We start from the raw sequence: 27,347 nt of genomic DNA, 5'->3' as shown, positions 1-27,347 counted from the left end.
GCTAGTGTGAGAAATAAATTCACCGATCCCTGCAAAGCTTGGAAGAGTTCCTGGCACATAATAAATGTGCCGCTTTTTAAAGTATTTTTTTTTTCTGACTTTCAAGTGAAGTCCCTCTAATTCTTGAGAGAAACTGCTTTTAAGTTTCTCATTCTTAGAAAACATGCTGACAACTTCATGTCATTAAAGATATCCTCAAAACTGAAATACATAATGTATTAGTCGGTGTTCACACTGCTACAAAGAACTGCCTGAAACTGGGTAATTTATAAAGAAAAAAGGCTTAATTGACTCACAATTCTCCTGGGCTGGGGAGGCCTCAGGAAACTTACAATCATGGCGGAAGGTGAAGGGGAAGCGAAGACCTTCTTCACATTGTGACAGGAAAGAGAGAGTTAGCAAGAGCAGGGAAAACTGCCTTATAAAACCGTCAGATCTCTTGAGAACTCAATCACTATCATGAGAACAGCATGGGAGAAACCGCTTCCATGATCCAATCACCTCCCACCAGGTCTCTCCCTCAACATCTGGGGATTACAATTCAGGATGAGATTTGAGTGGGGACACAGCCAAACCATATCATTCCATCCCTGGCCCCTCCCAAATCTCATATCCTTTATACATTTCAAAACACAATCATGCCTTCCCAGCAGTCCCCCCAAAGTCTTAACTCATTCCAGCATTAACCCAAAAGTTCGAGTCCAAAGTTGCATCTGAGACAAAGCAAGTCCCTCCCACCTAGGAGCCTGTAATATCAAAAGTAAATTAGTTACTTCCAAGATACAATGGGGTTTGCAGGCATTGGATAAATGTGCTTATTCCAAATGGGAGAAATTGGCCAAAACAAAGGGGCTACAGGCCCCATGCAAGTCCAAAATCCAGCAGGGCAGTCATTAAATCTTAGAGCTCCAAAATAATCTCCTTTGACTCCATGTCTCACATCAAGGGCACACTGATGCAAAGGGCTGGCTTCCACAGCCTTGGGCAGCTCCACCCCTGTGGCTTTGAAGGTAACAGCCCCGCACCCCTTCCCTGGCCACTTTCACAGCTGGCATGTTTCTGTGGCTTTTCCAGGCACACAGTGCAAGCTGTCAGTGGATCTACCATTCTGGGGTATGGAAGACGGTGACCCTTTTCTCACAGCTTCACTAGGCAGTGCCCAGTAGAAACTCTGTGTGGGGGCTCCAACCCCACATTTTCCCTTCAGCCCTGCCCTAGCAGAGGTTCTCCATGAGGGCCCTGCCCCTGCAGTAGACCTCTGCCTGGACATCCGGGCATTTCCATACATCCTTTGAAATCTAGGTGGAGGTTCCCAAACCTCAGGTCTTCTCTTCTTCACACCCACAGGCACAACACCACATGGAAGCTGACAAGGGTTGGGGCTTGCACCCTCTGAAGTAATGGCCTAAGCTGTACATTGGCCCCTTTTAGCCACAGCTGAGATGCCAGGCACCAAGTCTCAAGACTGCACAAAGCAGCAAGTCCCTGGGCCAAGCCCACAAAAACCATTTTTTCCTCATAGGCCTTCAGACTTATGATGGGAGAGGCAACCATGAAGACCTCTGACATGCCCTGGAGATATTTTCCCCATTGTCTTGGTGATTAACATTTGGATCCTCATTACTTATGCAAATTTCTGCAGCTGGCTTGAATTTCTTCCCTGAAAATGAGTTTTTCTATTCTACCACATTGTCAAGCTGCAAATTTTCCAAACTTTTATTCTCTGCTTCCATTTTAAACATAAGTTTCAATTTCAGATCATATCTCTCAAGTTCAAAGTTCCACAGACCTCTAGGGCAGGGGCAAAATGCCACCAATCTCTTTGCTAAGGCATATGATGAGTGACCTTTGCTCCAGTTCCCAATAAGTCCCTCATCTCCATCTGAGACCACCTCAGCCTGGACTTCATTATCCATATCACTATCAACATTTTGGTCAAAGCCATTCAACAAGTCTTTAGGAAGTTCCAAACTTTCCTACATCTTCCTGTCTTCTTCTGAGAACTCCAAACTGTTCTAGTCTCTACCTGTTACTCAGTTTCAAAGTCAGTTCCACATTTTTGGGTATCTTTATAGCAGTACCCCACTCTCTGCTGTACCAATTATTGTATTAATCTGTTTTTACACTGCTATAAAGAACTGCTGCAGCCTGGGTAATTTATAAAAGAAAGAGGTTTAACTCACTCACAGTTCCTCATGGCTGGGGAGGCCTCAGGAAACTTACAATCATGGCAGATGGTGAAGGGGAAGCAAAGACATTCTTCACATGGCACAGGAAAGAGAGAACTAGCACGAGCAGGATGTATTGGTCCCTTTTCATGCTGCTGACAAAGATATACCTGAATCTGGGCAATTTACAAAATAAAGAGGTTTATTTGGACTTATAGTTCCATGTGGCTGGGGAAGCCTCACAATCATGGCAGAAGGCAAGGAGGAGCAAATCCTGTCTTACGTGGATGGCAGCAGGCAAAGAGAGAATGAGGAAGATGCAAAAGCAGAAACCCCTGATAAAACCACCAGATCTCATAAGTCTTATTCCTTACCACAAGAACAGTATGGAGGAAGCCAACCCTGTGACTGAATTCTCTCTCACCAGGTCCCTCCCACAACACGTGAGAATTATGGGAGTACAATTCAAGATGAGATTTGGGTGGGGACACAGAGCCAAACAATATCACAGGGAAAACTGCCTTATAAAACCATCAGATCTCCTGAGAACTCACTTACTATCACAGGAACAGCATGGGAGAAACCTAACCCATGATTCAAACACCTCGCACCAGGTCCCTCCCTCAACAGGTGGGGATTATAGAGATTACAATTCAGCATGAGATTTGGGTGGAGACACAGCCAAACCATGTCACACAAAAAGATAATGCAATTTACCAAAATAAAATGATATATTTATCAGTTTGAGTATTCCATTTGTGAAATTTAAATCTTTGAAGAATGACTGGAGGTGTTGTAAGAGCCACCCATAAATTATCTCACAAAGTGATTTCTACAGTTCTGTTCTACATATTTTAAGCAAAGTTAGAGTAGTGATGGACCTTATTAGCCTTGAAATTTGCACACAAACAGTGCCAATGGCATAGCAGATATCTGTCCTTTGTTCTCTATGTGGTTTATTTTGGGGGAAAAAATGAACGTTTTCATTCTACCAACCACAGGAGATAGCTGATCAACATTAAAATCTGTAATATGCTCCCAAGACAATCATTTATGTTTTTCACATAAGTAGCATGTGTTCAGTATGGAAATTTTAAAAATATTTCCCATATCAATGTAAAATGTAATTGTCTTAAGCCAAAACACACAGAGAAGTTCACTGTTAATATTTTGATGTATATAATTCCAGTCTTCAAACCTGCCATGTGTATATACATACATGCACATGCATGCACACACACACAAACAAAAATTGAGATTATACAATGCAAACTGTTTGTTAATATACTCTCTTTACTTAATCTATCCTGAGTCTTTTCCCACTCAGAGCGGGTGTCATAGACAGATCTTCAGAGAAAGTAATAAGTGATGATCATGTCAAACAAGTCATAGGTTATGGGGACTCTCTCAAGGGACTGGCAGGAATGGTCAGAGGAAGGCAGGACCTTGGGCAGGATGAGCAGAGATACGGGACAAGATTGCAAGATAGAGTGAGAATCAGACATTGGGAAATAAGACAGGGACCCAATAACCAAAAATGAAACACCAAATAGAGACTTGGCAAATCAAAACAAAGAATAAATACACAAACCAAAAAAAAAAGTGCAGTTATTAATTAGACTTGAGACTAGTAACAAGACTGTCCTGATGTTTAGAGTCACAGATGCTCCTGTGGTGGTGAGCCAGCAAGGCCAGACTCACAGATGTGAGGATTTGGAGTCGGATTCCACACTTCAGAGCTGAATTACTTTTGGAGTGGAAGCAATTACGGCGGCAGCAGCAGCATCTTTTTAACCTCTAGATTAAAGTTATGGTGATGAGAAGTTGACCTCAAGAGTTCAGTGGTAGCCCCAGCTCCCACTCTTCCAGCCTCTTCCAAAAACCTGTAAGTATCTAATCCCTTGTATTAATTTGCTTTCTGCAAAACTTCTGGTTTCCAGTCTGACAAGTAAATAGCTTAGACCTTGTCACTCCTGTCCTTACAACAGGGAAAAACCTAAACAAACTTAAAATCAATGACCCTACTTAGATCCATCAGGAAATTGACGTCACAGGGCAAACTGCTGCCCCCAAACTTTCAGAGACACACAGAAGAATCAGAAAGGCACAGCTTACTAGGAGCTGAAGCCAATATTGGTAGGAACAGTTAACACTGTAAATTGAGGAATTACTAGAGGCTCAGCATAGACTAGCTTGAAGAGTTAAAAACTTCCAGGGTGTACAGTCTTAAAGGGGCTCCCACTTTTATAAGTTTTATCTTTAGAAGCCCCAGCAGGCTCTCACTGTGAAGATCACACAACAATCCCTTTGTGCTTTCTGCAGGAGGAAGGAAAAGTAATCATTTGGAAATATGCCTGGAGATTTATATTTTCCTTAACAAAGCCTGCCTTTAAGGGAAACTATAGATGGTCCCCAACTTATGATGGTGTGACTTACAATTTTTTAACTTTATGATGGTGTAAAACTATTGCAATTTCTACACAACCTATAGTATTCAATAAATTACATGAAATATTCAATACTTTATCATAAAATAGACCTTGTGTTAGATGCTTTTGCCCAACTATAGGCTAATGTAAGCATTTTAAGCACATTTAAGATAGACTAGGGTAAGCTATGCTGTTCAGTAGGTTAGGTATATTAATTGCATTTTCAACGTGTGATGTTTTCAACCTGCAATGGGTTTATCAGAGCGTAACCCAATCATAAGTCAAGGAGCATCTGTATTTTACAAGACCCTAATGGACTAGAGTTTTACCAAAGCCAAATTGATCTTGGGGAAAGGAAATACCCAACTCTAGTCTCCTGTGCCTTTCCTGTCTCGTCTAAGGCAAGGAAGCAGAAACTGAGGAGTAAGTGAGAAGGTCACGGCCCAGGGACTCAGCTTGCTAAGAAGCAGACCTAATCATAGGACTATAGAATGTTTTCCCTCTGCCTAAACCTCACCAATATCAATAGGGCTCCTCTATAAAAGTAGGGGATTACAACTGAAAGAACTGCAAGCCTCACACCTTATTCCAGGAGTCTCTAGGAAAATGTAAATATGAGAAGAGAAACAAAAACAAGAACACTAATGAAAATATTACCCTCTACCACCTGTCACTACAGCAAGTAGTAAATCCAGCCCAATTTCTGGACAAATCAATATAATACCTCATACTAAAGGCATATTTACCTCCATTCATTTTACCTGTTACATCACGTCCAATGTTCAGGAATAATTACAAGGCATGTTAAAAAGCAAAAAATACAGTCTATAGAGCCAAAACAAGCATCAGAACTAGACTCAGATATGGCAGACGTTTTGGAATTATCAGACCAGGATTTAAATAAACTATGATTAATATGCTAAGGCATCTAACGGAAAAAGCAAACAACATGCAAGAACAGATGGTAATAAGAGCAAAGAGATAGAAACTCTAAGAAAGACCTTAAAGGACATGCTAGAAATAAAAAACACTGTAACAGAAATATAGATTGCCTTTAATGGGCTCATCAATAGAATAGACACAGCTGAGGAAAAAAATCAGCAAGCTTGAAGAAATGTCTGTAGACACTTCTAAAACTGAATCCATTGAGAAAAAAGAATGAAAAAGACCAAACAAAATATCCAAGAACTGTGGCACATTTACAAAAGATTAACATACATATAATGGGAATGCCAGAAGGACAAGAAAAAGAAAAAGGAACAAAAGAAATAATAATGGCTGAGAACTTTTTTAAACTAATGACAAGACACCAAACCACAAATTCAGGAACTTCAGAAAATGCTGAGCAGGATAAATACCAAAAGATCTACACCTAAGTATCTCATATTCAAAATGCAGAAAATCAAATCCTTTTCTGCTTGAAACCACCAAAGTTGTTTCTTTTTTCTGTACTGACCACCAGGGTGACATTTCCACTTAACTTCCTAAGTCTCGGTTTCTCACATAAAACAAGAGTAGTAATATCTGACTCAGAGAGATGTTATGGGAACTTTTTAACTGTTTTAACCTTTTTATTCTTTTGTAATAACACTTAGCTTAAAACACAAACATGTCCAGATGTACAAAAATATTTCCTTTCCTTATATCCTAATTTATAGGCTTTTTTCTATTTTAGAACTTTAAAAAATATTTTCTTACTTTTTAAACTTTTTTGTTGAAAACTAAGACACAAAGACACACATTAGCCTCAGCCTACACAGGATCAGAATCATCAATAGCACTGCCTTCCACCTTCACATCTTGTCCCACTGGAAGGTCTTCAGGGGCAATAACATGCATAGAGCGATCATCTCCTATGATAACAACGCCTTCTTCTGGAAACCTCCTGAAGGATCTTTCTGAGGCTGTTTTACAGGTAACTTTTAAAAAAAATAAGTAGTAAAGAGGCTGGGCACAGTGGCTTAGGCTTCACAGCACTTCGGGAGGCCAAGGCGGGCAGGTCACTTGAAGTCAGGAGTTCAAGACCAGCCTGGCTAATATGGTGAAACCCCATCTCTACTAAAAATACAAAAATTAGCCAGACGTCATGGTGGGCACCTGTAATCCCAGCTCCTCGGGAGGCTGAGGCATAAGAATCACTTGAACCCAGGAGGTGGAGGTTGCAGTGAGCAAGATTGCGCCACTGTACTCCAGCCTGGGCAATAGAGCAAGACTCAGTGTCTAAAAAAAAAAAAAAAAAGTAGAAAAGGTACACTCTAAAATAACTATTGAAAGTATAGTGTAGTACATACATAAACCTGTAACACAGTCATTTATTATTATTATCAAGTATGTACTGTACATAATTGTATATGTTATACTTTTATATAGCTGGTAGTACAATAGGTTTGTTTACACCAGCATCGCCACAAACGTGTGAGTAATGTGTTGCACTATGACATTAGGATGGCTATGATATCATTAAGCAATAGGAATTTTTCAACTCCATTATAAATTTGTAGGACCACCATCATGTATGTGATCCATCATTGACCAAAAGGTTATTGTGCAGCACGTATTTTTGCTCAACATGTATTAGCTACAATAATGTTATTCCAGATCATGAGGCACCAGTTCAGGAATTCTTTCATTTTTCTGATGGCAAATTACTAGCTCTGGTCTGACTCAAACCTCATAAGGAGCTACATGGCCCCATGCGTGAGGGAGAACAGGTATCAGGGCAGGAAGCCAGACAGAGCATTCCGTTAACCTCATTGATCTCAGGGACATGCTTTTCCACTTAACTCGCCAGGGCACTATCACTTCTTTGCCAACTTCCTGCACCATATGGCCCCATCCTATACCATGTGGCTTCTGCTCTTCCTATATGCTTGGACATTTTACTATCTTCTAATATCAGTTTTTTAACATTCTTGCAATTCTTATATTTTCAATTCACAGGAGCTAATCCAGTTACGATTACAGTTTCCCACAGGTATAGCACGGTATTTGGGACATAGGTAATTTCGTTCACCCAAAAGACTTCTCATGGCCTTTGATTAGGATACTCAGAGTTGGTATTGTACACTGTCAGTGCATAGCTATAACCCAAATAATTCTTGGGGTCCCATGTGGCTCCTCTCTGCTGGAAGTTACATGTAAAGATATACAGTCCAATTGCCAAGAGAAATTAAAGAGGACTCCATTCTTTATTTGTGCTCTTGAAAAGCATTAGGAAGGGTTGAGATTCATAATACAAATCAACATTTCCCACATCCTTTCCCATCTCTAATCTTCTCACTTGCCACAGCTATTCCTAAGCTTCTCATTCACCAACAGCCTCCAATAAACTTCTCCAGGCTATCAAGTTTCAGTTTCGCCATCTTTATTCTCTATCCTATAGCAAATCTCTTTACCATGTTGGTTGAATTAACCTCTGTGTCTACATCCTGTCCATTTTCTTCCAGCCTTCCTAAGCAAGTATTTTCCCCCAATCCATTTCTCCTGATTCTGTAAACAAAACAAAACAGAATTGTTCTTGGATAAAACAAAACAAAACAAAACAACAATAACAAAAAACCTAAACAAGTGGAGATTAAAAAAAGAGTTCACATATATGTAAATCTTGATCCCATCTCAAAGTATAGGGGTTCCTTCCTGCTACTGCAGACTGAGTACCCTGTCCAGTCATCTCCCACCTTTGATGCTGGGAGGCTTCTACCTTGGGTCTCTGCCAGCTTGTGAGAAGCCAAGTAAGGCTCCATGGCAGGAGGTCACCCCCACCTCCTCCAGCCCTAAAGCCCAGGGCCCATCTATCTCTGGTTCCTCTGGACCCTATGCTGACCCTTTCTGGCTTTAGAAAAATAAAAACATCTTGCAAACAGGAAAAATGAAGCTCCTGGCTGCATATCTCCAATGTCCCTAAAATCAGAGAAAATGTTTATGATTTTTTCCCTCCTCCCCTAGAAGTGTAATTTTCTTTGGGAAATAAAAGGGGCAGAGGAGGACTTTGGTGTCATCTAACTCTAACCCTCTTCATGTCTCCATCCAGAATGTAACTGTGATGAACCAGCCAACGTCCCACTTCCCTGAGAGACTGAGTCTTCTTCTACCTCCCCAGCCTCTCCTACTGACTCTGGGTGTGACAGAAGGGTCAGTCCTGGACTCTTTATAAAAGCTCGTGGTAAGAAGGCTCTTCCTAATTGTGTATGTAGAATGTGGGATATTTGACACCTTTCGTCCTTAGTTCTTGATCTTAGTAACAATATGGGGACTAAAAGAAATATACTAGATATCTTCACACAAAACCAATTATTGGAACTGGAAAAGAGTTAATCCCAGTGTGCAATAAAAAACAAGGGGAAAATTTTCAAATGCTTCTACTTCCATTTCATGTTAACATTCTCTATCCCAGTGTACAATACCAATCCAGTGTTTTAAAACAAGGCTGAGAACCATAGGTGGGATGTAAAATCAATTCACTCAAGCAATTGAGTGGTTCTTGGCCAGCATCATTTTAAATGACTAGAAGAGATGAGTGTATCTTGTGAAATTTTGTTTTGGGAAGGGACTGCTCTAACTGATTGGGCAGAGAAAGAAAATGGAAAATTATGCATACATGGTAGGAAATCTTCCATACTGAGAATTACACAGAAGAATCCTAAGGGAAAAAGGCCGATTTTTCCTCTAACCTAATGAGTGTCACCTCCAGAGAACACAGAGAATATATAAAATACAAAGAAAGTCATGTTTCGGCATTTGAAATTTTCTTAAAGATGGAATACACTATTTCCTCAAATTAATTTATGTCCTACCCAAGTCTGTAGACTTCCTGGAATTTTTATTAGAAATCTCAAATATAAGTTTCCAAGTATCCCTACTTCCACTAATAAGTACTACCTATTTCCAACTAATTCTGCTACAGAAGCTGCTCAACTAGATTCTGAAACAGAAAGAAGTTTATCTTCTCAAGGTTAAAAACTATAATTATAAAAGGACATTTTGGAAATTGTTTCTGTGGGGTAGAATTGTATCCAATTTAGCAAATACATATTCAGATAGAACAAAAAATTAAATGTTTGGCCTTTGTCCCCAGTTCCTGGCACACAGCTCCTATAACCCTTGGAATTTCCAGAGTGATGTCTTTTGTATGCTAATGAGATGACTGGGGGCTGGGGGACCCTAGATAGCTTCAGGAAAGCAGCAGGGAACCAGATAGCCCAAGGCAGGATTAGAGGGTTGGAACTCTCAGCTTCACCCCCACTCCCCAACTCCCACTCCCCACTCCTGCCTCTTGTGACCTGGGGAGGTAGTGGGGTGGCTGGAGATTAAGCTAATCACCAATGACCAATGATATAATCAATCGTGCCCATGGAACGAGATTTCCATAAAAATCCCTAAACAATAGGATTCAGAGACCTTCCAGGTTGGGGAACACATCCATGTTTTGAGAGAGTGGCACACCCCCAACTTTATAGGGACAGAAGCTCCTGTGATTAGGACCCTTCCAGACTTTGGCCTATGCACCTCTTCATCTAGCCATTCATTTGCATCCTTTCTAATAAACTGGTAAACATAAACCAAATGTTTCCCTGAGTTTTGTGAGCCATTCTAGCAAATTATCAAGCCTGAAAAGGAGGTTGTGGGAAATACCAGCTTTGTAGCCACATCAGACCGAAGCGTGGATAACCTGGGGAGAAATTGGGCTCAATTCCAAATAAAGCATGGGCAAGTGGGAATTTATAGCCAAGGAGCAGGGAGGGAGTCAGTGGATAGAAAATTGGTAAGTGGAAACATCAGGAGTAAGGGGGATTCTGCCTAAAACCATCCAGAAGTATTCCTGCAGCAGGCAGGCCAGGGTGATCAGACATCACCTGGAGGCTGGTAGAGAAGGAAGAATTCGATCACCATCAAGGGTGATCTAGATATCGAAGGTGAGGGATTCTGGCTAAACTGATTAAGAATCTTGCCAAAACTGGGCTCTTGAGGATGTGCCCAAGGATGGAGGCTAGTTGAAAAGGAGCCTAGTTGAAAAAGAGCCCAGAAGAGCCTGACTAAGGTTTGGGCAGGGGGATAATCTGCCACTTACTGAGTGCAGTGTTTTGTACCTGGGGATATACCTGGTAAATTCATTTGGGCTCATTTTGAATAGCCTAGAGATTCAAATAGGAAAGCACCTAGAGATTGGGCTACCTCTAGCATTTCATTTTCTCATAAAGTTTGGCAGTTCATGGAGGCCATCCTAGGTCGTACCATCAGAGAATCAATGTGACAGACTTAAACTGCCAGCTTTTGGCTTAAGGGGAAATTAGCCTGAATGACCAAAACAAAACAAGTAAAATTCTATTATTAAATACCCCAGATGGTGACTAAACTAAAGTGAAGGGAAGAAGAAAAGCTCCACTCCCTGCCTTGCAGGCAATAGGCATTAATTAAATATTTGTTGAATTATTTGAATGTGATTCAATTTCTGCCTCAGGCTGCCTGAGTTTAATTCCAGCCCCACTAGTTACTAGTTTTATTATTCTTGGGCACTACTTTCTTAACTTCTCTAAGTCATAATTCCACATCTGTAAGATCTCGCTGTGAAGAATAACTGAGATAACTTGTGGAAAGGCCTTAGCACAATGTTTAACATACTTCAAGTGCTTTATTAAGGTTATTCTATATATTATAATAACGATTATTAGTCCATTTCCTGAAAGTTATTTCTAGTCAGATACTATCTGATTTCTCAAAGTAATACAACACTTTTTAGAATTATCTCTATATAGGCGAGGATTAATGAGAGAAAAAAATAATAAATAAATAAAAATAAACAAATAAAATTATTTCCATATAGGTGATATGGTTTGGCTCTGTGTTCCCACCCAAATCTCATCTTGAATTGTAATCCCCATAATCACCACATGTTGAGGGAGGAACATGGTAGGAGGTGATTGGATCATGGGGACAGTTTCTCCCATGCTATTCTTGTGATAATAAGTGAGTTCTATGAGATCTGGTAGTTTTTTAAGGCACTTTTCCTGGTTCTTGCTCCTTCTCTTTCTCCTGCTGGAAAGGTCCTTTCTTCACCTTCACCTTTCATCGTGATTGTGCTTCCTGAGGCCTCCCTTGCCATGTGGAACTGTGAGTCAATTAAACCTCCTTTGTTTATAAATTACTCAGTCTTGGACAGTTATCTTTATAGCAGTGTGAAAACAGACCAATACAGTAAATTGATACCTCAGAGAGTGGGGTACTGTTTTAAAGATACTTGAAAATGTGGACGTGACTTTGGAACTGGTCATGGGCAGAGATTGGAACAGTTAGGAGAACTCAGAAGAGGACAGGAAGATGTAGGAAAGTTTGGAACCTCATAGAGACTTATTGAATGGCTTTGACCAAAATGTTGATAGTGATATGGACAGTGAAGTCCAGGCTGAGGTGGTCTCAAATGGAGATAAGGAACTTCTTTGGAACTGAAGCAAAGGTCACTCTTGTTATGCTTTAGGAAAGAGACTGGTGGCATTTTGCCCCTGCCCTAGAGATCTGTGGAACTTTGAACTTGAGAGAGATGATCTGAAATTGGAACTTAGGTTTAAAATGGAAGCAGATCATAAAAGTTTGGAAAATTTGCAGCCTAATGATGCAGTAGAAAAGAAAAACCCATTTTCAGGGGAGAAATTCAAACCAGCTGCAGAAATTTGCATAAGTAACAAGGAGCCAAATGTTAATCACCAAGACATTGGGGAAAATATCTCCAGGGCATGTTAGAAGTCTTCACAGCAGCTCCTCCCATCACAGCCCTGGAGACCTAGGAGGGAAAAATGGTTTCCTGGACCTGGTCCAGGGCACTCCTGCTATGCACAGGCTCGGGTCGGTGCCCTGCATCCCAGCTGCATCAGCTGTGGCTAAAGGGGGCCAAGATATAGCTCAGGCCATTGCTTCAGAGGGGGCAAGCCCCAAGCCTTGGCAGCTTTCATGTGGTGTTGGACTTGCATGTATACAGAAGTCAAGAATTGAGATTCGGAAACCTCTGCCTAGATTTCAGAGGATGTATAGAAATACCTGGATGTCCAGGCAGAAGTTTGCTGAGAGGTGAAGCCCTCATGGAGAACCTTTGCCAGGGCAATGCAGAAAGAAAATGTGGGGTTGGAGCCCCCACACAGAGTGCCCACTGGGGATGCCTAATAGAGCTGTGAGAAGAGAGCCACCATACTCCAGACCCCAGAATGGTATATTCACTGACAGCTTGCACCATGCATCTGGAAAAGTCACAGACACTCAACACCAGCCAGTGAAAGCAGCCAGGAGAGGGACTGTATCCTGCAAAACCACAGGGTCACAGCTGCCCAAGGCTGTGGGAGCCCACTTCTTACATTAACATGACCTGGATGTGAGACATGGAGTCAAAGGAGATTACTTAGGAGGTTTAAGATTTACTGACCGCTTCACTGGATTTCACACTTGCATGGAGTCTGTAGCCCCTTTGTTTTAACCAATTTTTCCCACTTGGAATGGGAGCATTTATCCAATACCTGTATTCCCATTGTATCTTGGAAGTAACTAACTTGATTTGATTTAACAGGCTCATAGGCAGAATTGCTCTGCCTTGTCTCAGAGGAAACTTTGGACTTGTACTTTTGGATTAATGCTGGAATGAGTTAAGACTTTGACAGACTGTTGAGAAGGCATGATTCATTTTGAAGTGTATAAGGGACATGATATTTGGATGGGACCAGGGCAGAATGATATGGTTTGGCTCTGTGTCCCTACCCAAATCTCATCTTGAATTGTAGTTCCCATAATCACTACATGTTGAGGGGGAAACCCTGTGGAAAGTAGTGACCGGATCATGGGGGCAGTTTCCCCCATGCTGATCTCGTGATAGTGAGTGAGTTCTCATGAGATCTGATGGTTTTATAAAGTAGTATTCCCTGCTCTTCCTCCTTCTCTTTCTCTCCTGTCACAATGTGAAGAAGGTCCTTGCTTCTCCTTTGCCATGTGTCATCACTGTAAGTTTCCTGAGGCCTTCCCAACCACATGGAACTGTGAGTCAATTAAACCTCCTTTGTTTATAAATATATATATATACACATATATATCTCTCTCAGAACATCTCCTTTGGTTTACATATAGATACACACACACATATCACATATATATAGGTGTATATGTGTGTGTGTGTGTGTGTGTGTATATATATATCTGAGATACAATATAATCTTGATTTGAAACCAGGTAAGAGTATTTAGAAAAAAAGACAATTCTAGGTCCATTTCACCTATCTAGGCATATTTTTTTGAAGATTATTATTTTTGTGTGTTTTAAATTTTTATATTTTAAATTAATATTAATTTTTAATTGATAAATCATAACAGTATACATTAATGGATTAATGGCATACAAGGAGATGTTCTGATATATATATACACATATGAGATAAATATGTATACATATATGCACATATATGAGATATATGTATACATATATATCACATATAGGAGATATATGTGTATATATCTCAGAACATCTCCTTGTATGCCATTAATCCATTAAAGAATACAGTTATGATTTATCAATTAAATTAATATCAATTTAAAATATAAAATTTAAACATAAAAATTAATTAATATATATCATATATAACCAGTTCCATATGGTTGGGAAGGCCTCAGGAAACTTACAGTGATGACAGATGGCAAAGGAGAAGCAAGGACCTTCTTCACATTGTGACAGGAGAGAAAGAGAAGGAGGAAGAGCAGGGAATACTACTTTATAAAACCATCAGATCTCATGAGAACTCACTCACTATCACGAGATCAGCATGGGGGAAACTGCCCCCATGATCTGGTCACTGCATTCCACAGGGTTTCCCCCTCAACATGTAGTGATTATGGGAACTACAATTCAAGATGAGATTTGGGTAGGGACACAGAGCCAAACCATATATATGATTTATATATGTGTATAAATCATAATTGTATACTTTAATGGATTAATGGCATACAAGGAGATGTTCTGATATATATACACACAAACAGGAGATACATGTGTATACATATATGCACATATAGGAGATATATGTATACATATATATCACATATAGGAGATATATGTGTATATATCTCAGAACATCTCCTTGTATGCCATTAATCCATTAAAGTATACAGTTATGATTTATCAATTAAAACTAATATCAATTTAAAATATAAAATTTAAATATAAAAATTAATTTAAAATATAAAATTTAAAATATAAAAATTTAAAAACACAAAAATAAAAATCTTTTTAAAAATATGCCTAGCTAGGTAAAATGGAACTAGAACTGTCTTTTTTTCTAAATATTCTTACCTGGTTAAGATTACATTAACCTGACAAAATGAGCTGGGCAGATTTCATATCCCTTTTCTACTTTTTTAAAGACCATGTATAACATACTAGTCAATTGTTCCTTAAAAGTTGAATAGAACTCAAGCTGGGCATGTTGGCACTTTCCTGGAATCTCAGCCACTTGGGAGACTGAGGTGAGAGGATCACTTGAGGCCAGGAGTTCAAGATCAGCCTGAGCAATATAGTGAGAACCTGTCTTAAAAAAAAAAGAGAGATAAGTTTATTAGAACTCAGTTGTAAACCCTCTGAGGTGATGATGATTTTTAAGAAAGAAAGACCTTTGACTATTATTTCAATTTCTGTAAAACGTCTTTTTTCTGGCATCCATTCTGGAATTTTATATTTTTATAAATTTATTCATTTGATCCACAATGTATATTTCTCTTTCTATTTTTATTATAAATTTTAAAATATTCATTATCTCTCATTTTTAATTTGTGTTTTGTTATTAGCACCTTATCTTGGTTTTATTAATCTTTTTCAATAGATTTTGACTTTTTATATGGTTTGGCTGTGTCCCCACCCACATCTCATCTTGAATTGTAGCTCCCATAATTCCTACATGTTGTGGGAGGGACCCAGTGGGAAGTAATTGAATCATGGAGGCAATTTCCCCAGTACTGTTTTCATGGTCGTGAATAAGTCTCATGAGAGCTGATGGTTTTATAAGGGGTTTCCCCTTTTGCTTGGCTCTCATTTCTCTCTCGTCTGCCACCATGTAAGATGTGCCTTTCACCTTCCGCCACGATTGTGAGGCCTCCACAGACATGTGGAAGTATGAGCCCATTAAACGTCTTTTTCTTTGTAACTTACCCAGTCTTGGGTAGGTCTTTATTAGCAGCGTGAAAACAGACTAATACAGCTTTAAAATAAACAAAGTGTTTCTATAGCCTGAGGAAAGAGGAAATGTCCTACATTTTTAAAGTATTTTTAAATGTTGGTTTGTTATTTCTTTTGTTTATGCCTAGTACTCAGAATGGCTTTATTTTATTTTATTTTATTTTATTTTATTTTATATTTTAGCAATGGGGTCTCTCTATATTGCCCAGAATAGAGTACAGTGGCTATTCACGGGTAGGATCAGAGCATACTACAGCCTGAAACTCCTGGGCTCAAGCAGTCCTCCTGTCTCAGCCTCCCAGTAGCTAAGACTACAGGAGCCAGGTCACTGTGCCTGGCTCAGGATGACACAATTTTAGAAGGAAGTGAACTTAAGAATTATTTTCTTATTTTCTCCATTTTTCCCCAGCTCTGTAACACTTATTTTCATCATAATTAGAATGATTTGTTCTGTCCTTTCTGTAGGCAGAAATTTAAATCTAAATGAGATTCTGAAGTGGGAAATAACATTCACAAGCAAGTACTGTCAAAGCTTATGCCAGATGCTACTCTGTTAATTTTCAGTGCATTAATTTCAGCACTGTTATATCCTAATATTAGCTGACACCACAAAGACTCAAATGTATCAAGGCTCTTTTTGCTGTTCACTCCTGGTTCCTCCCTGCATCGTTTCTTCAGTTCCAAGACCCACTGCCTGTTATGACTAGGCTCACCAATTTGTCTGCTTGCCTTTCTGCATCTAGTACTAATTCTCTTCTGAGACACAAAATGACTAGGTAGTCATTTGTTCAGTCAGACCTTAGTTTCCTCATCTGTAAAGCAAAGATACTAATAGTAACTTCTTAATACAGAGCCTGGCACATCAGAAAGAGCTTAATCATTACTATTAACTATCATGACTTTTATTATCATTGTTGTTATTATTATTATTATTATTGAGACAGAGTCTTGCTCTGTCACCCAAACTGGAGTGCAGTGGCCAATCTTGGCTCACTGAAACCTCCGTCTCCCGATTTCAAGCAATTCTCATGTCTCAGCCTCCTAAGCAGCTGGGATTACAAGTGCACGCCACAATGCCCAGCTAATTTTTGTATTTTTTAGTAGAGATGGGGTTTCACCGTGTTGATCAGGCTGGTCTCAAACCCCTGACCTCAAGTGATCCTCCTGCCTCAGCCTCACAAAGTGCTGGGATTACAGGCATGCGCCACCACACACGGCCCTATTATCATTATTTTTAACAAGCTCCAGTCTTATGCTTGATGTATTTTTCTCCAAAGACCATAATTATACCTTGGCTTTTTATTTTCCCTTGTAGATCTTCCCTAAAATTGCCCATCTAGACAGCCGTCCACAAATCTATGTCTACAGATTGGACCAAATTATTCCTCTAAAGGACTAATGTCTTCTTTTCTTTTTTACTCACTACAAAAGCTAGCAAAAATGTTAGCAAAGCTTTTAAAATAATTTCATTTTATTTAAATTGCATCAAAAGCCACAGAATAATTTTTCAGAAGTTGTTTTTTCCTTTCTTGTGTGAATTTTTTAAAAGCATGCTAGAATAATGTAGACTCTGTCTCCACTGGAAATTTTTTTTAAATGGGAGAGTGAAAATCAGAATCAGCTAAAGAATAAATGCAAAAGTGCTTGGCCCTAGCTTAAGGACATCTGCAAAGCAGGGAGGGGGGTACTTAAAACAGAAGGGCTTCCAAGAAATGATTTCCTTTGTGCTCAGTGATTCTGGAAACACTATAATTGTTATTTGGAAGTGATTCAGGACTTTAAAATTTGTTTTGAAAGTGTATAGCAAACAAAAATCAACAATTTATGTTTCCAAGTTTGAATGAAATAAATTTGAATTCATAACAATATTTATTCAAAATCTATGACATAGAGAAAATATTTGCTTTAATAATGCAGCTGTTCATTTATAGTGTGTGATAGATGCCAACTTATTTTAAAATTTTGCATCCTGTCAAAACCACTTAGAACCACAGGTCTAGAGTAATAAATTTTGAGGGAAGATCCTACTATTAAATGGCCACAAACTTGTGAAACCCCTGTCAGGGAATTCAATAGGACCAGTTCAGGAGAAGCAGCACAGCCATCCCAGTAAAGGCCAGCTCTTCACCCTTCACACCCCAGACTCCTGCTAGCAGACCCTGTGTTGCCATCTCTGCAGGGCAGGCTTGCCCTTCTGCAAAGTCAAACAAACCAATAAGTTTTTGGCAATATTGGTGGCTAAGACATTAGGCCTCGATCTAGATGCTGTCTCAGTTATCTGCTAGATACTATCTCAGTTATCTACTATCTACTATGACTTTAGACAAGTTACCTTTCGGTACATTTCACATACTCATTCATTTATTCATTAATTCAGTAAATATTTTTGAGCACCTGCACTGTGCCAGCAACCATGTTGTACATTGAGGATATAATCAATGGTTTATAGAAACAAGCGTCATCTTTGTGGCAGACACCATAGGTTAACTGACTAATGCCCATTATACACCCCCTTTGCCACTACTATTCCACAACTAGCTGCTTGACATGACTTAATTTCCCTGAGTTGTGTTTCTCAACTGTAGAATGGCTGGGTTGGGCTATATTTACTGTATGGTCTCATGCAGCTCTGTGAGGATGTCTGCCTGAATTCTGAGAGTTGTTAAGATCTTACCTTGTGCAAGCACTAAATATAACTGAGCTAGTGGGGGTGCGGGTGGGAACGCGGCGGTGGCCGGGGGTGGAATATAAAGCATGAAAGCAGACTAAGGCCTACCAAAGGTACAGGAGGAGTAGGCATTGTCTACATAGCATGTCAACAGGAGAACCACAAATTGTCTCGACCCCAAATATCTCTCCTACCAAAGCTTCTGTCAATGGAGGGGGCACAGAACCTGGGAAATCACATCATGTTCTTCCCAACCACCAAAAATTTTACACCCATAAAGCTAGGCTAAAATAAACATCAAGGGCAGAAAGAGATCACAAACGAGGGAGAATGTCATCTGTCCTGAGGAAGGAGGGAGAGAAGGTTGATACAATTTGCCTTGGTAATGAACTGCACGTAATACCGACAGCATGTTATATAATTTGCTTTGGTAATGGACTGCACGTAATACTGACAGCATGTGGTAAAGAAAATTTGATATGGAATGTGTAGATTTTGCTATTTGACTGTGGTGGTTTTTGCATTACTTTGGTTATCCTGTCGAATTCTCTAACAGCTAATTCACACCCATCTCCCTCTGAAAGGCCGCCTGAACTCCTGACATCATGCAGGAAAGAAGACAGAGCTTTAGGAGGACTTAGGGACCACAGGAACAGGCCTTAAGCAGTTAGGAAGGGACATTCAAGTCAGCTCTCTCGTCCTCCTTTTCTTGTCCTACACTTTGATAAATCAATGTAGCTAATAAAGATCCTCCTAAGTAGAGGAGAATAAAGATAATCTTTGAAATGGGATTTTGGGAAGGAGGTTGTGCGGGGAGGATTGGAGTTAGGAAAAAAAAGCTGCATACATTATCTGGATTCATGTTGCTCTAGTGTTAGTTTCCTTCTGTTATTCCTCATTTGGGGTAAAATTTTGCTGAACTAAATAGTTAAGCAAATGTCAGCTTATTTCAGCTGAACTATAGGGTGTGAAGAGAAGGTTCATATATCAGTTAAGGCTCCTTCAGAGGAACAAAACAATTAGGAGGCGATATATATATACACACACACATATATATGTATATATATACATATATATAGAGAGAGAGCTTTATCATAAGCATTTGACCATAGGCAATTGTGGGGTCTGATTAACCAGTCTATGTGAAGCTGTTGGCTTTGCATTTGGTGCTAGATCCTGAAGTAAGCAGGACAGAAAGTTGGATGGGGAAGATGGATGTGAAGTGAAGGAGAACAAAGACAAGCTGAAACTCACACACAGAGACTGACCAGCACTGTGTTGGTTCCTCACTGCCTCCAAGCCTTCCGTTTTGATGATGCAGTATCCTACAGAAGTTGGTGTCCTTTATCACGGAGTTCAATATGCATGTGGTCCAGGAGTCAGAGAAACTGCATAAGGATCCAGCAGGACAGGAACTAAAGGAGCTGCAGGCTTGGCTGTATGCCCAGCCAAGAAAATGAGCCAGAAGATAAATAATAATATGGATGAGCAGGAGAGAACCTGGTGCCTCTGGATTGGCCTTCCAGACAAAAAGAATATGGCTACTTCCTCAGTTTTCAAATCTCATGGGCCCCTAACTCAGAAGTATGCAAGAAAGTGACCTCTGGGAAATACAATTCCAGCTTAGCTAGACTGACACAATACAAATCCACCACAAATCATTTTCTCCACACTTGTACTTATTAAACGAGGAAGTAGTGCTCTAGGACCATCACAGTGACAGCAATAATCATTATGTGATTCCAAGGGGATAATAATACAAGACCTGGGGCAGCGTAGTCTTGCTGTCCCTCCCCTCCAGAAAATTCCACTTACAGTGCCAACTCATTTAGTTGTAACATGGATGGAAGTATTTCCTTAAATATATGCACAACTGTGGGTATTCTTCAGTATGAGCTAACAGAACCATCCCTTTAACTTTTTTTTTCCCATCTCCTGCCTCCCTGCTTCATTACTCAGATGCCTGAAAAGTCCTGGGTGAAGGACTATCTTCCCAGTTCACTATACCTGAAGAATAGCTCTAACTACCAATCTAACAATGTACACATTTATCATTCCTACCAATAAAGTTAAGCCACTTCCAAAAATATTACAGTGCTTAATTATTTTTAAAAAATGTTTTCAATAATAAGATGCTAAAATTAAAAATTAATATACTTCTGCTTCTTGTTAGGGTATAGAAAGTCTCAAATGACTACTGTTTTCATACTAACAAGAACAAGCTGAGTAAGCTAAAATATCAAAATAAATCATAGTTTTTATGAATCATCAAAGAACTGAGAAGTGAACTTGAGCTTATATGGAACTAAATTCCAAAAAGGAACCAGTCTTTTTAAGAGAAGGGAGATCCCTGAATGCTTATATCCCTGTTAGGAAAACAACAGTAAATCTGCCACTGATAAGGGCATGGAAAAAATCAACCTAGCTTTTAACAAATTTTGAATGGTTATATATGGGCTGGCATTACAGATGAGGAGACCAGAAAGCCCCAGTAATACAGTAACTTTGCACTCACTTGCCAATTGTTTCCTACAAAGCTTTTACACAGGGTACAACATGGAAAGCTAGGAACAGAACAAGAGAGCTAGCAGAAATACCTGTGAGGTATACCGAGTATTATCCTAGAGGAAGGGAACAACCAGTGAACAAGGGGAATGAGATCAGAAAGCTCAGAGGTCCCCCCGAGTAAAACTGAGCCTTCTCTCAGTACATGGCAAGCAGAAGGTATACAATGGCCAATGAGTACATGAAAAGGTACTCAATAACGTTAGTCATCTGGGAAACACAAATTGAAAACACAGTGACATATAATATCATACTCACTAAATGGCTACTATCAGAATGACTGGCAATAAATAAATATTAACAAAGATGTGGAGCAACTGTTGCAACCATTTTGAGAAAATCAACAGTTTCTTTGTTTGTTTTTTTCTTTTTTTTTTTTTTTTTTTTGAGATGGAGTTTTGCTCTTGTTGCCCAGGCTGGAGTACAGTGGCACGATCTCGGCTCACTGCAACCTCTGCCTCCCGGGTTCAAGTGATTCTCCTGCCTCAACCTCCCGAGGAGCTGGCATTACAGGCACCCGCCAACATGGTCGGCTAATTTTTGTATTTTTAGTAGAGAGGGGGTTTCACCATCTTAGCCAGCTGGTCTTGAACTCCTCACCTCAGGTGATCTGCCCACCTCAGTCTCCCAAAGTGCTGGCTTTACAGGTGTGGGCCACTGAGCATTTCTGACAAAACTGCACATACTCCTACTCTATATCCAATTAATTCCACTCGTACGTGTTTATCCAAAGGAAATTAAAACTATGTACACAAAAATAAAGACCTTTACTAGAAATTTCACAGCAGCCTTATTCTCAACTTGAAACAATTCAAATGTCCATCAACAGAATGACATATTTACTATTCATTAACAAGAAGGAACAAACTATTGATGCACCTCATATGGATGCACCTCAGAAAATCATATTGCATGAATGAAGCCAGACATAAGAGTAAATACTATATGACTTCAGTTTTACAAAGTCTAAGAACCATGGTGACCACTATAGCTATAGTCATAAAAATCAGAAAGTGGTTGCCCAAAGCAGAGAGGATCTGTGGAAAATGACATCTTTGTACCTGCAAAATCAAGCACAGAATGAAGTGATGTTCTGGGTAATAGAAATATTCTAGATCTCAATTTGGGTGTTGCTTACATAATAATTGTATACAGTTTTCAAAACTCATAAAACTATGCATTTAACATCTTTGCATTTTATTATATATAAGTTAGCTCAAGAAAAAAATCTAAAATTAAAAAATACATATTGAAACTATATGTTCTTGTTGGAATAATTTTACCACGAGCCATTCTAATCAACCTGTACAATAGTCAGAAAACATTCAGTTTTGAGCTTCCTGTAAACTAAGGTTAAGGGCATGTCCATATTTTACCTAAGAGAAAAGATCTTTGACATATAAAAGTTTGTTAACACATGAACAAGGGTAACTATATCAGATTAGTTACCTATCACCTTACAGCTAGCTTTGTCTTCATCTTTATCACTAATTTTTAGCTTTATCTATTACCAATCACCTCGCAAATATGCACTCTGCCTCTACACATCCCTCTCCAACCATTTCTTAACTTATAATCAGAGATCTATGAAAAATGTAAATATGACAATGATTCCCTCTTGGCTACAAATAAAATCCAGACTTCATAGTGTGGCAAATAAAATACTACATAACCTCACCTATATATACCTCTCGAGCAAGGAGCCAAGGAGCCTCCTACCACTCCTAGCATTGTACCTTCATGTCTTGTAAAAACCCGTTGTTAAAATGTCCTTGCAAACACCGTTGTTTAAAATCTCCATGCCTTGCTCGTACTCTTCCCTTTGCCTAGAAAGCCTGTTCTGCCTGTCTTATCCTGAATAACTTACTCACCCTTATCAGACTTAGCTCAGGTGTCAGCTTTTCAGGACATGATTCTTGAACCATCTCATTCCCACAGCACCCACTACAGACTTAACTTTGAGCATATCATTACTTCACCTACAAATACTTATTGAGTGTCTACTATGTGCCAAGTACAGTTTCAGTCCTTAAAATACATCAATTAGCTGAAACAAACCATCTTCTTAACCTCATGTAAATTTGACAGTTTGCCTTTTCAAGCTAAACCACAAATTCTGTGAAGTTAAGTCATGGATTTTCATCTCTGTATCTGCAGCACCAAGCGCTGTGCCTGGCACATAATAGCTGCTCAGCACAAATTCTTGTGATTTGAAATGAACCAAAGGATGGGATAGGACATGTGATGGATACATGTTGATTAGTAGGGACTGAGATGAGAAGATTAATTCAGAACTGCCTGTGGCGCACAAGCCAAAGAAGAAGACTCTCAGCTGTGGGAAACAACAGAAGAGCTCTGGAAACCACGGAGAGATGAAATACAGAAACCAGGCTTCACTTACCGCACAATCTTGCCTAGAGCTGCCCTATGTGAAACAGCCAGAAATAATTTCAAGACCACATACGTGCTGAGTTTTTAGTGGTGGCAGATCCTTGCTGACATCCCACCCGAGGATATTTGATTGCTCTGCCGTATTCCAAACCAGATGTCTTTGGATGGCAATCTACTTTCTCTCACCTTGGGGTGGCCAGAGGGGAAGTGGATTAGAGGTAGGTGGGCCATAGGGTGAGGGTTTTAAAAATTATATTCCATGACTGATTGCCTGAGATTATGTATGAGGTGTGATTATAAAGTAATGAGAACCATTTTCATGTGTGACTTGTCTTATGTTTTAGTTACACCTCATATGTGGAAAGTGTGTCATTTTATACAATGTTTAAAAATTACCACAAGCTAGGGTATTTGGCAGGAAATGTTAAAATTGTTATTGAGTGCTCCTTTGCAAGGTAATGATACTCTGATTCGAAGGGTCTTTTCTTATGAGAATATGAGAATAAGGGTCTTTTCTTTTGAGAATATGCAATTCCAGACATATTCACCTAAGAAAGGAAGACAGAAATATTTATAAAGTTGTGATCATCTACACGCTCTGCAGGCTTTTGACAGTTCTTATAAATTACTTGGCAATAATGATAAATTAAACTTTTGATGAATATATCTTGGACATATATTTAGGATTAAGGAGAGAATTAAAATTATGAAAATGGGAATAGTAAAGTATATGTATACTGAATAATCATCATACTTCTTGCAAACATTTGCCATTATTATCCAAATGTTATTTAACTGAATCTAGGCAGGGACCGGACAGACATTATAATACTAAGCAGAGGGTCATATGAACTTTTGTGAAAGAGTGCCTAGTGTATCTACAAGAATCCTATTTTCTGAGTAAGCAAGAGAATAACCCCATTTTAAGAGCCCAAGATTAGAAGTTAAAGATGTCAAATGTGGAAGAAATAACAAAAATAAAAACAGTCCATTATGAGGTTTATAATAACTGGATTCTGTCTGTGGGCACAGGGAGCTAAATTTCTTCACCGTCAATATTAGACCTTGAGGGACAAACATAGCCAAACGAGCATGAGAAGCATAAATGCAGCAGAAGCCAGAGTTGCACCTAGCAGACTATGAAAAGAGGAATTCAGAGGGCCATTTTATCCGGAGTGTGTAATTTCAAAATGACATAGAGTAGTAGTTGTCAAACTTTATGGTTCATAGAAATCACCTGGGGTGTTTGTTAGAAGTGTCAATTCCCCATTAAGGGTGGAATAAGATCTGCTTTGATTCTAATGCAGGTGGCCTTCTAACCATATTTTTTAAGGAGCACATAGAAAGGAGGGATTCTTACATAGTTACGATTTGTTGTTACAACTTTACTACATAACCTAATGGTGATAAGACTGAGATAAAGAAAGATTCAGCAAAATTTTCCTTTTGGGAATAAATCTATTTTAAAATGTTTTCTTTGGAGTTTAATTATTTGAGGGGGTCTATATGCTTTAGGGTATATTAAAAAAATGCAGTGAGAACTTAATTTTCTCTGGACTATGATTAATGACCTGAAAGTCATGAAGAAATAGGGGAAATAACATAATACAAAATTTAAGGTTACATTTTCAAAGCCAAAGGTTATAATAAATAATCAAGATGGATAGATCAGTGTTGCCAGAGGGTGATGATTTGACATGGAAACCAGGTCAGAGGCATTCATATTTGTACTGATCTAATTTTAGTATGCATATAGAGACTCCTTGCTGAGAACTGATTTTGCAAATTTTGCCCAGAATTGCAAATGTGAGCTCAGAAAGTACTACTCCCACAGCCTCCAAGGGGTCCATGGCCGAGCTTGTCCCATCTGCCAGGGGATTCTACCATTTGTGTAAAAGTAGCAGCTGCCACTTCTTTATGTTGATGTGAAACTCTTAAGCAAAATAAAAGATTGGCATCTGGGCTTAATTCTACTTTGATGGACACTTTTTCATGCTATATTTGTAATGATTCCAGGGGGGATTTTTGAAATAATTAATGAGAAGAATGCATTTCTCAAAATTCCCATTTGAGTTTGATGTAGGGCAGGTTCTTGGCTTTGCTCAGGAAAGAATTCAAGAGTGAGCCAGTGGTAGAAGAAAGCAGTTTTACTGAGGCAGCAGCAGTGTTACAGCTCTGGGATTGCTCCTGCAGAGCAGGGTTACCCCAGAGGAAGTGCGTCGAGAGTAGCAGCATATGGACAGTTTGCAGTCACATTTATACCTACTTTTAATGACATGCTAATTATGGGGTGGGTTATTAAGGAATAGAAAATGGGCAGTAACTTCCTTGTGTTGCCATGGCATTAGTAAACTGGCATGGCACTGGTGGGAGTGTCTTATGGTGATGAGCAGCAGGAGGTACGTTCAGCACCACTTCCCTGTTTCAGCCAGTCTTCAATCTGGTCTGGAGATGAGTTCCACCTGCCTCCTACCTCAAGTTCTCATACATGTTTTGTTACAAATAAGTCTGTAAGAGAGAAACAGGATCTTATTACTTATGCTAGTACAAATAGGATTGATAAGGTGCTATATAAGCAAATACAGGAAAAAACTAACTTTTACCTAGTTTAAGTGTGGTACTTCCACATAACAGTAGCTACGCATGTGAGGTTTTAAGATTATTGAAAATATGTTTATGAAAATGACATGAGGAAAACAACTTCCTTTTCAATGCCATTAGGAACATGGGGAAGAGAGAAACACATGTAAAAAAATGCACAGTTTGTACGATTCAAGTATATACAGATTGAAAAGGGGGTAAAAAGGACAGACTGAATAATTTTACCTGGTCTTGACTAAAAATCCATCCTAGCAGAGATGGACTGAGTCTTTTTTAGAAATGGATAGACAAGGTGGAAAAGTGCATTGCATACAAGGGGAATATCATGGGTATTGAAGGAACCACGAGGAGTGTGATAGGCTACAAGGTGGGCAAGATAAACGTGAAAACTAGAGATTTAGCTAGAAACAGGGAGTGACAGGAGTGACAGTTCAAGAGGCTGGTCTGATTGGGAATAAAATGAGAATCACTGGGGGTAAGGCTCCTGCATCAGGACTTTTAAATAGCTCTAAAGGTGATTATTATGTATTGCCCAGATTGATAACTACTGCCCTACTGCATCCTTTCCAATTTAGCATGCATATTATATATGAATAGTCAACATTTGATGTGAGGCTTATATATACATAATACCATAACTCAAGCAATGTTTCTTTATCATTACTCCTGCACACAACCAAACTATTATTGTCATTGAAGTTAGGATAGCCTGTGTGGAAAAGACATGAGAAAGGGGATGGAGGTTTCGGTAGAAGACTTCTCCAAGAGTCCTGGCAATCAGCCCCCATGAAGACAGCAGTATCACAGGGGATGAATAGAAGGGGATGGATATAAGGTAATGGTAAGGAGGCAGAAGTGGCAAGACTTGATCACAGATGCAAGAAGGAGAAGGAGAAATCAACAGGGGCTCAGAGGTAGTTTGAGTGATTCTGTGGATGAACCTAGCATAAATTTTCCCACCTAAAAATATTCAGGTCTTACCCACCTGTGATGGTTAATTTTAGATGTCAAATTCATTGGGCCAAGAGATGATCAAACATTATTTCTGGGTGTGTCTGTGAGGGTGTGTATTAGTTTGGTTGGGCTTCTATGCTGAAATACCATAGACTGGTCAACTTATAAACAATGGAAATTTATTTTTCACAGTCTGGAGGCTGGGAAGTTCAAGATCAAGATGCTGGCAGATTTGGCACTTGGTAAGGATCCACTTTCTCTTAGGTGATACCTTCTTGCTCTGTCCTCCCATGGTAGAAGGGGTGAATGAGCTCTCTGCAACCTCTTTCACAAGTGCACTAATCCCATTCATGATGGCAGAGCCTTCATAACTCAATT

General features: G+C 39.3%; 1 long non-coding RNA gene across 1 annotated transcript; it reads left to right on the top strand.

Annotated features, from left to right (window-relative positions):
* The first annotated feature begins 3,906 nt into the window (after positions 1-3,906).
* On the top strand, positions 3,907-27,214 carry LOC105463460 (uncharacterized). Its single transcript, XR_976343.2, has 3 exons — positions 3,907-4,053; positions 8,628-8,759; positions 27,162-27,214. It is a non-coding gene; the product is annotated as an uncharacterized lncRNA (long non-coding RNA).
* Positions 27,215-27,347: the final 133 nt, after the last annotated feature.

The sequence above is a fragment of the Macaca nemestrina genome, chromosome 3, assembly GCF_043159975.1.
Source record: "Macaca nemestrina isolate mMacNem1 chromosome 3, mMacNem.hap1, whole genome shotgun sequence".
In the NCBI taxonomy this organism is placed as follows: Eukaryota; Metazoa; Chordata; class Mammalia; order Primates; family Cercopithecidae; genus Macaca; species Macaca nemestrina.
Note: the sequence above shows the minus strand (reverse complement) of the source record. Positions and strands in the feature narration are given on the sequence as shown.